Source organism: Callithrix jacchus, chromosome 2 (genome assembly GCF_049354715.1).
Source record: "Callithrix jacchus isolate 240 chromosome 2, calJac240_pri, whole genome shotgun sequence".
Classification (NCBI taxonomy): Eukaryota; Metazoa; Chordata; class Mammalia; order Primates; family Cebidae; genus Callithrix; species Callithrix jacchus.
This window is the reverse complement of record NC_133503.1, coordinates 109,150,099-109,164,020: the sequence shown is the minus strand read 5'-3', so window position 1 is coordinate 109,164,020 and position 13,922 is coordinate 109,150,099.

The following is a 13,922-nucleotide window of genomic DNA, read 5'->3' as shown; positions in this document are numbered from 1 at the left end:
CTACTAGATTTTGTATTCAGTTTGTTCTTATTTCTCTAGTTCCTTGAAGTATGACGTTAGTTTGCCAATTTGTGATTTTCAGACTTTTGATGCAGACATTTAACACTATGAACATTTTTTTAGCACTGCCGTTGCTGTACCTCAGAGGTTTTCATAACTTGTGTCACTATTAGCATTCATTTCAAAAAATTTTTAATTTTTTATCTTGATTTTATTATTTACCCCCAAATCATTCAAGAGCAGATTGTATAATTTTCATGGATTTGTATAGTTTTGAGGTTTCCTTTTGAAGTTGATTTCCAATTTTATTCCACTGTGGTCTAAGAAGATACTCAATATGACTTCAGTTTTCGTAAGTTTGTTGAGACTTGTTTTGTTGCCTACTGTATAGTCTACCTATTGTATGGTCTATCTTGGAGAATGTTCCATGTGCCAAAAATTGTAAATCTGCAATCGTTGTGAAGAATGTTCTGCAAATATATATTAAGTTCATTTGTTCTAGGGTATAGTTTAAGTCCATTGTTTCTTTGTTGACTTTCTGTTTTGATGAACTGTCTAGTGTTGTCAGTCAAATATCGGCGTTCCCCACTAATTTTGTGTTGTCTATCTCATCTGTTAAGTCTAGTAGTAATTGCTTTGTAAATCTGGGATCTCCAGTGATAAGTGCATATAAATTTAGGATTGTAATATCTTCTTGTTGCACTGATCCTTTTATCATTATATAATGTCATTCTGTATCCATTTTTTGTTTTGTTTTATTTTTACTGTTGTTGCTCTAAAGTCTGTTTTGTCTGATATAGGAATAGCTACTCCTGTTCACTTTGGTTCCAGTTTGCATGGAATATCTTTTACTACCCCTTTACCTTGAGTTCATATGAATCCTTATGTTAAATGAATTTCTTGAAGAGAGCAGATAGTTGGTTGGTTGTTTTTAAAATTTATTCTGCTATTCTGTATCTTTTAAGTGGAGCATTAAGGCCAATTACATTCAACATTAATATCTAGATTTGAGGTACTGTTCTATTCATCATCTTAGTTTTTACCTAGATGCTTTTTAAAATCCATTTTGTATTCATAGGCCTTGTAAGTATTATCCTTTTAGAAGTTCTATTTTGGTACACATGAAGCTTCTGTTTCAAGATTTAGAAGTCCATTTGGCATTTCTTGTAGCACTGGTTTTGTAGGGGCAAATTCCCTTAGCATTTGTTTGTCAGAAAGAGACTTTATCTCTCCTTCATTTATAAAACTTAGTTTTGCAATATGCAAAATTCTTGACTGACCATTATTTTGTCTACGAAGGCTAAAGATAGGACCTCAACCCCCTTCTAGCTTGTAAGGTATATGCTGAGAAGTCTGTTGTTACTCTGATAGGATTTCCCTTGCAGGAAACCTAATGATTTTACTTCATAACTATTCAATTATTTCCTTCATTTTGAAATTAGATAGCCTGGTGACTGTGCCTTAGTGATGATCATTTTGCAATCAATTTCCCAGGAGGTCTTTTAGCTTTTTGTTTTTGGATATCTAAATGTCTAAGAAAGCCAGGAAGTTTTCCTCAATTATTCTCTCAAGTAAATTTTCTAGACATTTAGCTTTCTATTGTCCCCCAGAAACATCCACTGTTCTTAGGTTTGGCTGTTTATGTAATCCCAAATTTCCTGGATAATTTGTTTATATTTTTTGCTTCTTTATTTTTATCTTTGTATAATTGGGTTAATTCAATATACTTGCCTTTGAGCTCTAATAGTCTTTCTTCTACTTGTTCTAGTCTATTGATGAAACTTTCCACTGCATTTTTAAAAGTTTACCTATTTGCGTCTTTCATTTACAGAAATTTTAATTGGTTTTTCTTTGTGAATTCTATGTCTCTGAAAAATTTTTATTCATATCCTAAATTGCTTTTTAATTTCTTTACATTGGTTTTCACCTTTCTCTGGTACCTTCTTGAGTAGCCTAACAACGAACCTTCTTAATTCTTCATATGGTATTTCAAATGTTTAATCTTGGGTTGGATACACTTCTGAGAAGCTAATGTGATCATCTGGGGGCGATATGTAACACTATTTTGTCATATTACCATAATTACTTTTTCATTTCTTCTAATTTAGGTAAATTATTTCTTCAAATTATTCTTGACTATTTTTTATTTGATATTTTTTTCTCTCTCTCTTAAGGGTGTGACTTTAATGTTTACAGTTTACTATAGCCTAATTTGGTTCTTGGTGCTTTTAGGAGTAAACATTCTTTATGGTTCCTTGGTTAGATAGAGTATTTGTATGCTGGCTTTCTCAGCTGCTGATTGTAGTAGTTATGTACTTGATGTATGGGGAAAACACCATCTGTTATGGGATTAGAATGGCAAGGATCTCTTGAAGCTTGTCACATTCCTCCATTATGTGCACTTTTTAACTTATTTAGTATATCCTCAGTTTTCTATTTACCAAGTTGATGCTTCAGGCTTCATATCAGTAGTGGCTGAACCTCTGAGTAAAAACAGTTGTAGTTAAAGCAGGTGGGTAGATAAAATACCTAATGGTGGGCAGAGATCCCAGCCTTGATAAAGGTGTCTGTGGGAGCTCACAATTATATGCACTAAGGTTTTATCAGAAAGAAGGATGAGAGTTACCTCGGCTCCCTGCTGGGTCAATGGGAAAGCTATACACCTCACTCCTGTCCACTAATCCAGCTATTCAGGTCAAACAGGCAACTATTTTTTTTTCTGTAAGAATGTTGATGTTTCAACTAGAGAGGAATTGTGACATTGTTCTTGTTCGAGCCTGAATCTGGGAATTGCTCCTCCTGTGGGGATATAATCACACTTAATTTTTTTCCAGCAAGGCTGTCTACAGGTGCATCCCATGCTGACTTGCCATGGGAGAAGCTCCAGCTGTGCCTGCAGTGGTGAAGAGAAGAAAACAAAGACCCACCTCACCAAGACCCTTTGTGAGCATGAAGGCTGCCTGATTATTGGGAGATAAGTACAGACTTTCTCTCATGTTTCCAGCACTGCCATTGTGCCTCTGCTAAAAGAAACTTCCCACCAGTGGAAAGATCTGGGACTCAAGGATTGCTGTCCATATATTTTTGTTCCACAGAGTGTTCTCTTGATTTGGTACTCTCCCTCTTCCCCTAGGAGTAGGAGTTCCTGAGAGCCAGACTACATTGACTACTATTGCTCTTCTGGGTCTAGCCATCCAGTGGGGTTTCCACACTCTGTTGCTGGGAAATATATGCAAGGGACCCAGTGATGTTATCTGGCTTCAAGTCTCCCAGGAGTGGATACCAGAACCAACTCTGATGGGGGTAGTGGAGAATAACATAGACTCTGTGAGATTCCTTGGTTGTAGATAGGCTTAGTGTGCTGGCTTATGCAAATGCTGGTTATATTGTAGTGAATTTGTCATGTGGACAGACTGAGGACCTCTGGAGAGCCAGGGTGTTGTAGGTGGCTGTGATAGCTCAGGTTATACAGTAATTTTCTCCTTCCTGAGTGCCCTGTTATTCTACCTAGAGATATTGTAATGGACAGTGTCAGTTGACCCCCAAGCCAGGAGGTGGAACTTACAAAAAAGCACCAGCTGCAGTAAAAGTGGGGGATTTAAAAGTGAATTTAAAGAGGAATTTAAAAGTGAGAAAAAAAAAAAGAAACAGAATACTTCCCCAGTCCTAAGCCTCTCAGGGGAAGTATTCTGGTTTCATTCTTTTTTGAATTTTCCACTTTTAAGTTCAGAGGTACATGTGCAGGATGTGTAGGTTTGTTACAAAGGTAAAAGTGTGCCAAGGTGGTTTGTTGCACAGATATCTCATCAGCTAGGTATTAAGACCAGCATTCATTAGCTATTCTTCATGATGTTCTCCCTCCCAAGATCCCCCCAACTCTGACAGGCCCAAGTGTGTGTTGTTCCTCACCATGTGTTAATGTGTTCTCATTTTTCAGCTCCTGCTTATGAGAACAGGTGGTATTTGGTTTTCTGTTCCCACAATAGGGTGAGGATAAAGGCTTCAAGCTCCATCCATGTCTCTCCAAAGGTCATAATCTCATTCCTTTTTATGGTAGTATATTTTTCCGTGGTGTATATGTACCACATTTTCTATACCAAGTCCATTGTTGATGAGAATATAGGTTGATTCCAAGTCTTTCCTATTGTGAATAGTGCTACTGTGAACACATTTGTGCATGCATCTTTATAATACAATGATTTATTTTCCTTTATGTATATACCCAGTAATGGAATTGCTGGGTCAAATGGTATTTCTGCCTCTAGATCTCAGGAATCCCTACACTGTTATTTACAATGGATAAACAAATTTAGACTTCCACCAACAGTATAAAGGTGCTCCTTTTCTCCACAACTTCTCCAGCATCTGTTGCTTCTTGATTTTTTAGTAATAGCCATTCTGATTGGTGTAAGACACTATCTCACCATGGTCTTCATTTGCACTTCTCTAATGATCAGTGCTGTTGAGCTTTTTGTTTGTTATGTTTTGTTGATGTGTTTGTTAGCCATATGTGTGTCTTATTTTGAGGAGTATCTGTTCCTGTCCTTTGTCCACTTTTTAATTAGATTTTCTTCCTTGTAAATTTGTATAAGTTTCTTGTAGATGATGGATATTAGACCTTGGTCAGATAGACAGATTGCAAAAATTTTCTTTTATTTTGTAGGTTGTCTGTTCACTTTGATTATAGTTTATTTTGCGTGCAGAAGCTCTTTAGATTAATAATACTTTATTTGCCAATTTTTGCTTTTGATGGAATTCTTTTTGGCATCCTATCATGAAATCTTTGTTCATGGCTATGTCCTAAATGGTATTACCTCAATTTTTTCTGTTTTTTTTTTTAAATAGTTTTGAGTTTTACCTTTAAGCCTTTAATCCATCTTGAATTATCTTTTTATATGGTGTAAAAAAAAGGATTGATTTTTTATTTTCTGCATATGGCTAGAGAGCACCATTTTTTAAACAGGATTTTTTCCCCATTGTGTGTTTTTGTCAAGTTTGTCAAATATCAGATGGCTGTAGGTTGGTGGTCTTATTTCTGGGTTCTCTATTCTTTTCCATTGGTTTATGTATCTGTTCTTGTACAAGTACCATGCAATTGGTTACTGTAACCATGTAGTTTAATTTGACATTGGGTAGCATGATGTCTCCAGCATTTTTCTTTTTGCTTAGGATTGTCATGACTATTCAGGCTTTTTTTTGGTTTCATACAAATTTTAAAATATTTTTTTCTGATACTGTGAAGAACGTCATGGTATTTAATGAGAATAGCTTTGAATCTGTACATTGCTTTGGGTTGTATGGCCATTTTCATGGTATTGATTCTTCCTCTCCATGATCATAAAATGTTCTTCCATTTGTTTGTGTAATCTATAATCTCTCTAAGCAGTGGTTTGTACTTTTCCTTGAAGAGTTCCTTTCATTCACTTTTTAGTTGCATTCCTAGGTATTTTATTTTATTTCTGGCAATCGTGAACAGAAGTTCATTCATGGTTTAGCTCTTGACTCACCTGTTGTTGGTTTATAAGAATGCCAGCAACTTTTGAACATTAATTTTGTATTCTGAAACTTTGCTGAAGTTGCTTATCATCTTGGGAAGCTTTTAGGCTAAGATGATGGCATATTCTATATATAGAAACATGTCATTTGCAAACAAAGATCATTTGACTTTCTTTTTCCTATTGAAATATCTTGTATTTATTTCTGTTGCCTGTTTGCTCTGACCAAAACTTCCAATGGTATGTTGAACAGGAGTGGTGAGAGAGGGCACCTTTGTCTTATGCTGGTTTTCAAGGGGAATGCTTTCAGCTATTGCTTATTCATTATAATATTGGCTGTGTATTTGTCATATATGTCCCTCATTATTTGTAGGTATGTTCCTTCAATACCTAGTTTATTGAGAGTTTTTAACATGAAAAACTGTTGAATTTTATCAAAAGTATTTTTGCATCTATTAAGATAATCATGTGTTTGTTTGTCTTTATTTCTGTTCAAATGATAAATCACATTTATTGGTTTGTGTATGCTGAACCAAACTTGCACCCCACTATGAAGCCTACTTGATTATAGTGGGTAAGCTTTTTAATGTGCTGCTGGATTAGGCTTGCCAACATTTTGTTGAGGACTTTTGCTTATCAAAAATGTTGGCTTAAATTTTTATTTAATCTCTGCCAATTTTTGGTGTCAGAATGATGCTGATTTCATAGACTGAGTTAGGAAGGAGCCCCTTCTTTTCAATTTTTTTGGAATAGTTTTAATATCAATGGTATCAGCTCTTCTTTTTTACCCCTGTTAGAATTTAGCTGTGTATCCATCTGGTCCTAGGCTTTTTTTATTGGTAGACTGTCTATTACTGCCTCAATTTCAGAACTCATTATTAGCATATTCAGATATTTAATTTCATCCTGGTGCAGTCTTAGGAGGGTGTGTGCATCCAGACATTTATCATTTATCTATTTTTTTTTCTAGATTTTCTAGTTTATGTACATAGAAGTATTTCTATTATTTTATGTTGGTTGTTTGTATTTTAGTGGGGTGTGTAGTCATATCCCCTTTATCATTTCTGATTGTGTTTATTTGAATCTTCTCTCTTTTATTCTTTATTAATCTAGTTAGTGGTCTCTCTATTTTATTATTTTTTTTCAGAAAGCAAAAATTTGTTTATTTATAATCCTAGATTTGATTATTTTCTGAATAGGGTGTGTGTGTGTGTGTGTGTGTGTGTGTGCACACGCATGTGCGTGTGTCTCCTTCAGTTTAGCTCTGATCTTGGTTATTTCTTGTCTTCTGCTAACTTTGGGATTTCTTTGCTCTTGGTTCTTTAGTTCTTTTAGTTGCAATGTTACATTGTTAACTACAGATATTACTAGCTTTTTGATGTGAGCATTAGTGCTATAAATTTATCTTTTAACACTGCTTTAGTTGTGTCCAAGAGATTCCAGTACATTGTCTCTTTTTTTTTCATTAGAACTTCTTGATTTCAGCCTTAATTTCATTATTCATCCAAGAGTCACTCAGGAGCAAGTCATTCAATTTCTATGTAGTTGCTTGGTTTTGAGTGAATTTCTTAATCTTTAGGTCTAATTGGATTGTGCAGTGGTCTGAGAGACTGTTTGTTATAATTTCAGGATTTTTCTTTGCAGAGGAGTGCTTTACTTACAATTATGTGATCAATTTTAGACTTACTGCCTTGTGGCAAGGAGAAGAATGTATATTCTTTTGTTTTTGTCTGTAGAGTTCTGTATATATCTGTCAGGTCCACTTGATCCAGAGCTGAGTTTAGGTCCCAAATATTTTTGTCAATTTTCTGCCTCAATGATCTGTCTAAACTTGTCAGTGTGGTGTCAAATTTTCCCACTGTTATTGTGTGGGAGCCTAAGTCTCTTTGAAGGTAACTAAGAACTTGTTTTATGAATCTGGGTGCTCCTGTATTGGATGCATATATATTTAGAATAGCTATTTCTTCTTTTAAATCAAACTGTTTATCATTATGTAATGCCCTTCTTTGTCTTTTTTGATCTTTGTTTCTTTAAAGCCTGTTTGGTCAGAAACTATGATTGCAATCCCTGCTTTTTTGTGTGTTTTCTATTTGCTTAGTAAATTTGCCTCCATCCCTTTTTTTGAGCCTACGTGTGCTTCTGCCCCTGAGACGGGTCTCTTGATGACAGCATAGCAATTGGTCTTGGTACTTTATCCAGCTTTCTATGCTGTGTTTTTTAATTGTGGTATTCAGCCTATTTCCATTTAAGGTTAATATTTTTATGTGTGGATTTGATCCTGTCATAGTGAGCTTAGCTGGTTATTAAGCAGAATCATTTATGTAGTTGCTTTATAATGGCACTTGTCTGAGAAATTCAGCATGTTTTTGAAGTTGTTGGTAATAATATTTTCTTTCCATATTTAGTGCTACCTTCTGGAGCTCTTTTAAGTTCAGTCTGGTGGTAATAAATTTCCTCAGCATTTGCTTGTTTGAAAAGGATTTTAGGTTTTCTTTTTTTTAGGTTTTATATTTTCTTGCTTATGAAGCTTAGTTTGGTTGCATATGAAACATGAAAATCTGGGTTGGGAAATATTTTCCTTAAGAATGTTGAATATTGGCCCCCAAACTGTTCTTACAGGGTTTCCACTGAAGGGTGTGCTGTTTCTTGTTGATGGACTTCTCTTTGTTGATTACCTGGTCTTTCTCTCTGGCTGCCCTTAACATTTTCATTTCTTTTTGACCTTGGAGATCTAATTATGTGTCTTAGGGATGATTTTATCATGGAGTGTCTTTCTGGGGTTCTCTGCATTTTTTGAATTTGAATGCTGCCTTGTCTTGCTAGGTTGTGGAAATTCTCCTGGATAATATCCAGAGGCATGTTTTCCAACTTGGTTTCATTCTCCATATCATTTCAGTTACCCCAATTACTTGTAGATTCAGTCCTTTAAATAACATATTTCTCAGAGGTTTTTTTCACTTCTTTTAAATTTTTATCTCTGTTGTTGTCTGCCTGTCTTAACTCAAAAAGCTAGTGATCCATCTCTGAGATTCTTTCCTCTATTTGGTCTATTTTTCTATTAATACTCGTTATTTTATTGTGAAGTTCTTATACTGTGTTTTTCAGCTCTAACAGGTTAGTTTGTGTCTCTTTAAACTGGCTACTTTGGCTGTCAGCACCTGTGTTGTTTTGTCATGATTTTTATCTTCTTTGCCTTGGGTTGGAGCATGCACCTTTAGGTCAGTGAGGTTTGTTATTATACACATTCTGCAGCCTACTTTTGTTATTTCAGCCATCTCACCCACAGCCATTATGAGCCCTTGCTGGAGAGGTGTTGTTGTCTTTTGGAAAACAAGTCAGCCACTCTTTCTTTTTGAGTTTTAAGTGTTTTTACTTTGACTTTTTTTTTATCTCTGTGGGCTTATATGCTACCTTCAATCTTTGAGTTTGTTGACCTTTGGATGGGTTTTTGTGGTTTTATCATTGTTGTTGCTGTCCCCTTTCCCCAGGCATTCTGTCCCAGAGAGCAATCAGAGCTTTTTCCATAATATGTGTGGATGGGTATGGCTAGAGGCCCTGGCAGGGAGGTCCTGCCCAGTGAGGAGGAATGGATTCAGGTCCCACTTAAAGAAGCAGTCTGTGCATGACCTGGCAAAGCCAGCATGCTATACTGCTAGGGGGACCCTTTTTTGTCAAGACCATTTGGACTCTCCAAAGCCTACAAGTTGGAATGGCTGAGTCAACCAAACAGCAGAGATGGCATATCTGTCTCTCCCCACCAGGGGCTCAGTCTGATCTCAGGCAGGCTCCATCTTATTGCCAATGCCTGGCTAGAATTCCAAGATAGGTTTTCTTATCTCATGAGATGTCATGTAAGTGGGGGCCTGAAGAACGATGCTGCTCAGCTCTCTGAATTCTACTCTCTTCCTAGGTCGTATGCAGATCTCCAGCCCTACCTGAGTTGCAGACATGTTTGTTGGGGATCCCTGGGCTGGAGTATGTAAAGCTTCTTATTCTCTGTGTGTGCCTGAGCAGGTGATCTGTAAAGACTCCACACAGCTATGTGTGTCAAACCCAAGACCCTAGTGGCATGAGCTGATAAGAGGATTTCCTGATCTGTAGTTTGCAAAGATCCATGAGAGAAGTATGGTTTTCTAGAGTTACACAGTCACTCCCTGTTTCCCTGGCTAGGTGTGGTGGTTCCCTTGGCTCCATGTCACTCCAAATTGGCCTCACCCCACCCTGCTTTTCTTCATTGTCTATAGTTCAAATCATTTTCCTAATCAGTCCTAATGCAAGAACCTGGATATTTTAGTTGAAGGGGCTGTATTCATTCTCCTATTTTATTCTTCTCTGTGAGTATCTTGGATTAAAGCTGCTTCTAATTGGCCATCTTGGCCCCTCTTCAGTATTCTGGTTTATTAGGCAATAAGCAGGGCTATAAAGCTCCCCAAATTTTGTGTTGTTTGTGTTAAGCTACCAGGGTGTATGCATAGGCACAACCAGGTAGAAGCAAGGTTAGTCGAGTCTGTGCTTTGATTCTCTTTGAGCAGGAGAAGCTCAGACCCCTGTGAGGGTAAGGGCATGGTTCTATGGCTGCTGGGGTAATGTTCCCAAGGGAGTATAACTCTGCTTCATAGAAGAGTTTGCAAAGGGAGTGAGGAGTAGCAGGCAGCTGTAAGCTTCACCCAGCTTCCATGCAGTTGGCAAGACAATCTCACTCCCATACTGTGCTGCTGATATTACCAGGTTAAGACCAAGGCAGTCTGTGCACAGAACTCAGACCTGCCCAGGCCATAAGCTTTCCCTGCAGAGAAAGCAACCATTGCTTTCCTGTCTCCCCACTAGGTTGGGTGCCCAGTTTCTGTGCTTATTTCTGCAATGTGATTCCCACTCAGCCCCTGGGTTCTAGTCAAAGAAGTTTAACCCCACTTGACATTATGTAATGAAATTCAGTTAAGATCTTTATTCTCATCATAGTAGACCCCTCCCTGAGCTAAACAACTGACTTTCTCCAAGTTCTCCTATAAGATATAATCAGGAATGTCTTCTCTCAGTCCACACTGGAGACTGCTTGCAAATCATTTCCTGCTGCTGCTTCTACTTCCATATTTCTTGCCATTCCCTAAGTCAGTCCCAGCTCTGGGTAGGTTTAAAGCCTCCTGTGGCCTGGATTTTCAGATTCCCAAGTGGGAATGTGTATCGTAGAGGCAGTCTCTCTCTCCTTATACTCTGAAGACTTACAGTTTTTCTCTTGTCTCACAAAGTCGGCTGCAGACTGTCACTTCTTTCAAAGGGTTGATGGATTATTTAAGTTTTCTTATTAATTTCATGCATTGCTCCTTGGAAAACAGCTCACAGAGTGAGTTTCTACACACTATTCTGTCCTTTGAAGTGGGAAAGGCACACTGACAGTTCTTCTAATCTGCCATCTTGGAAAAAAATTCACCCTTATTTGTATTATTTTCTAGGCCTATCCACATTTTCATTAAGTGAATGTCTTATTACAAATGACTTTATGGGAGATGTCAACAACATGGTGGAAAAAGAGTTTTCTGACTCACACGCCAGCATGTATGCACCAAACATTCATTCATGTATCAATTCCAGATGAGAAAAGATTCAGAAATAGTTGAGAGACTCCTATTCACTGAGCAGCTAAAAAAGCATCCACAAGGAATGGGTAGTAAAAGCTGAGGCACACTCAGGTACAGACCCTGTTCAGACACCGTACTATGTAATTGGGAAAGAAATCCCAAACACCCGCTCTGCCTGTGGAGAAGAGGGCTTGGACCTCATATATAATGCCCTCACTCTAAGATTCCTTTTTATTTGGCCCTTAATTCAGCAACTCTGGGAGTGAAGGAGATTAAGCATGTACAAGTCTATATAGTCCACAAGAAAAATAAATCAGTGGTTTTATATAGGTGTGCAAGCACTTATAGGAGCTCTATTCTCCAGCAGTAGTGCAGAGAAGGGGTTTAAAAACACAGCTTCCTGTTTCTCCCCAGAAAGGGTTTATGACACACTTTTGCAGTGGCTACTTAATACACTGGCTTCTACTTAACTTACATTGAGGACTTAAATATCAAACAGTGACCCTCCAGCAGCCTGAGAGGCAGATCAGCACTTCCCAAGCCTTATACTCCTGCTTTCCCCAGTGATAACTTCAAGTATATCAATTCATTCTAGAAAGAGTTTGTCCAAATATCAAACACTCCACCTTCTACAGCTTCCACCCAAGTTATTGCATTCTAATCCTCCTAGCTATGGGAGCAGAGAGGACTAGGCATATGTAAGTTGCTTTAGATCACAGAAAAAAAAAGTACAGTTGTGGAGTACTTCCAGGGGCTTCATCTCTCAAGGGTGGTGAAGACAATGGAGCTTTAAAACTGAAGCTTCCTGCTTCTCTCCAAAAATGGTTTAAGCCACACATTAAGTGCTCCAACTTTTATAGATCCCACCAGATGGACTGATTCCTAAGCATCTTATCTCTGGGAGGAGAAAGAACTAGGCAAATTGCAAGGCTCTCTGGATCACAGAACAAAGAGATAGTTTTGAAATGATGAGAAAAATCTTCTAGGGGCAATGCAGAGTAGATATAGGGTTGGAATGCTTAGTTTCTGTCTTTTCTCTGAAATGGGGTTTATTGTATACTCTTTCAGTGTCTTCTTAATGCCCTGCTTCTAATAATTTTGTATCAAGGAGCTAGCAGAATAAACAAATAGTAGCCCTTTGGCAGTCTGAGCCAGAGCTTGACACTTCCTGGGGCTTTACTCCTGCTTGCTCCAGTTATATGATCCATGTCTGCATTTTCATCTCGAAAAGAGATGGTTGAATCACATACTGATGTAACTTTTATAGCTTCTGCCCAAGGAACCATCTTCTTAACAACCTAGTTCTGAGATTCAATGGTTATTTATGTTCACAAGTGACCCTAGATCACAAAAAATAAAGAGGTAGATGTACAATGGACCCATATCCAGCAGCTATCTCCCCAAGATCAGAGCATACAGACTGAATATCAATACAGGCATTTGACACAGATTCTTGCTCAGGGTTACTGCAGAGAGAGTGGAAAATTAAAGCCTGTGTTCAGCTTTACCATGAGGATAGATAAAACTGGAATATGTCTCCAACACTCCAACATTTCCAACTACATCTAGAGCGGCTAGCTTTTACTTTATATCAGGGTACTGACAGGATGTGGCCTATATTAATCCCCAGGGAGCAACCAAAAGCATAGACAGTAGTTTGAGCAAACACCAAATTTTAAGAGGTACATTAAAATCTCTAGCCAGACAGATTGGTGAGATCTATCTCCTACAAGGGGCTGGTCTAACAAGGCAGAGACAGGTAGTAGTCTTATCTGACTCACAGAGACCAAGAGGGTGAAGAAAAATGAATATAGAGGAAAAAATATATTTCAAATAAGCTAGCAAGATAGACCTCTAGAAACTTACCTAAGTGAAGTGGAGATATGTTATTTACCTAACAAGAAATTCAAAATTATGGTAATAAAGATGCTCACTGAGGTTAGGAGAACAATGCCTAAATGAAGATTTCAAAAAAGGGATATAAAGCATAAAAAAGTACTTAACCAAAAATTATAGAGCTAAAAATTGCTATGTCAACTGAAAATTTTAGTAGAGGGATTCAACAGTAGACTAGATCAAGCAAAAAAAAAATCAAGGAACTCAAAGACAGGTCAGTGGAAATCATACAATCTGAAGAGCAAACAAAAAAAAAATAAAATAAAAAGGAATAAAGATAAATTAAGAAAGGTTTCTCAACACAATAAAGGCCTTCAATTATTTTTTGTCTCACATATCACTTGTAATGTAAATATTATTCTCTGGAATATAAATTTAACTTATTACACTTCTTTTTCTCCTTTCTTAGCTCATGACAATCTCTATGCTAACTTTACACTCAATGATGAAGAATTGAGGGCATATCTTGTAAAATTAGAAACAAGACAAAAATGCCCAATATCATTACCTCTTTTCAAGATAGTATTGGAAGTCCTAGCTGGAGTAATTAGGTAAGAAAAGGGAATCTAAATCAAATATAAAGAGGGAAATTTTTCTCTGATTTTCACAAATCTTATACGCAATTATGGCATTTGTGACAACATGGGTGAATCTTGAGGACATTGTGATAGGTAAAATGAACCATGCACAGAGAGATAAGTACCATATATTCTCAGTATGTGGAATCCAAAATAGTTGAATTCACCATCGTAGAGAGTAGAATTACCAGAGGCTAATATGAAATATTGAATAAAGACCGCGGAGATCTTGTTCAAAGGACACAAAATCTTAGGAGAAATAAATTCTGGGGATCTTTTACAAAACAAGGTGCCTATAGTTAATAATGTTTATTTCAAAATAGCTAAAGAACACATTTCAAATTTATTATAACGAAAAAGAGAAAAATTTAAAGGGA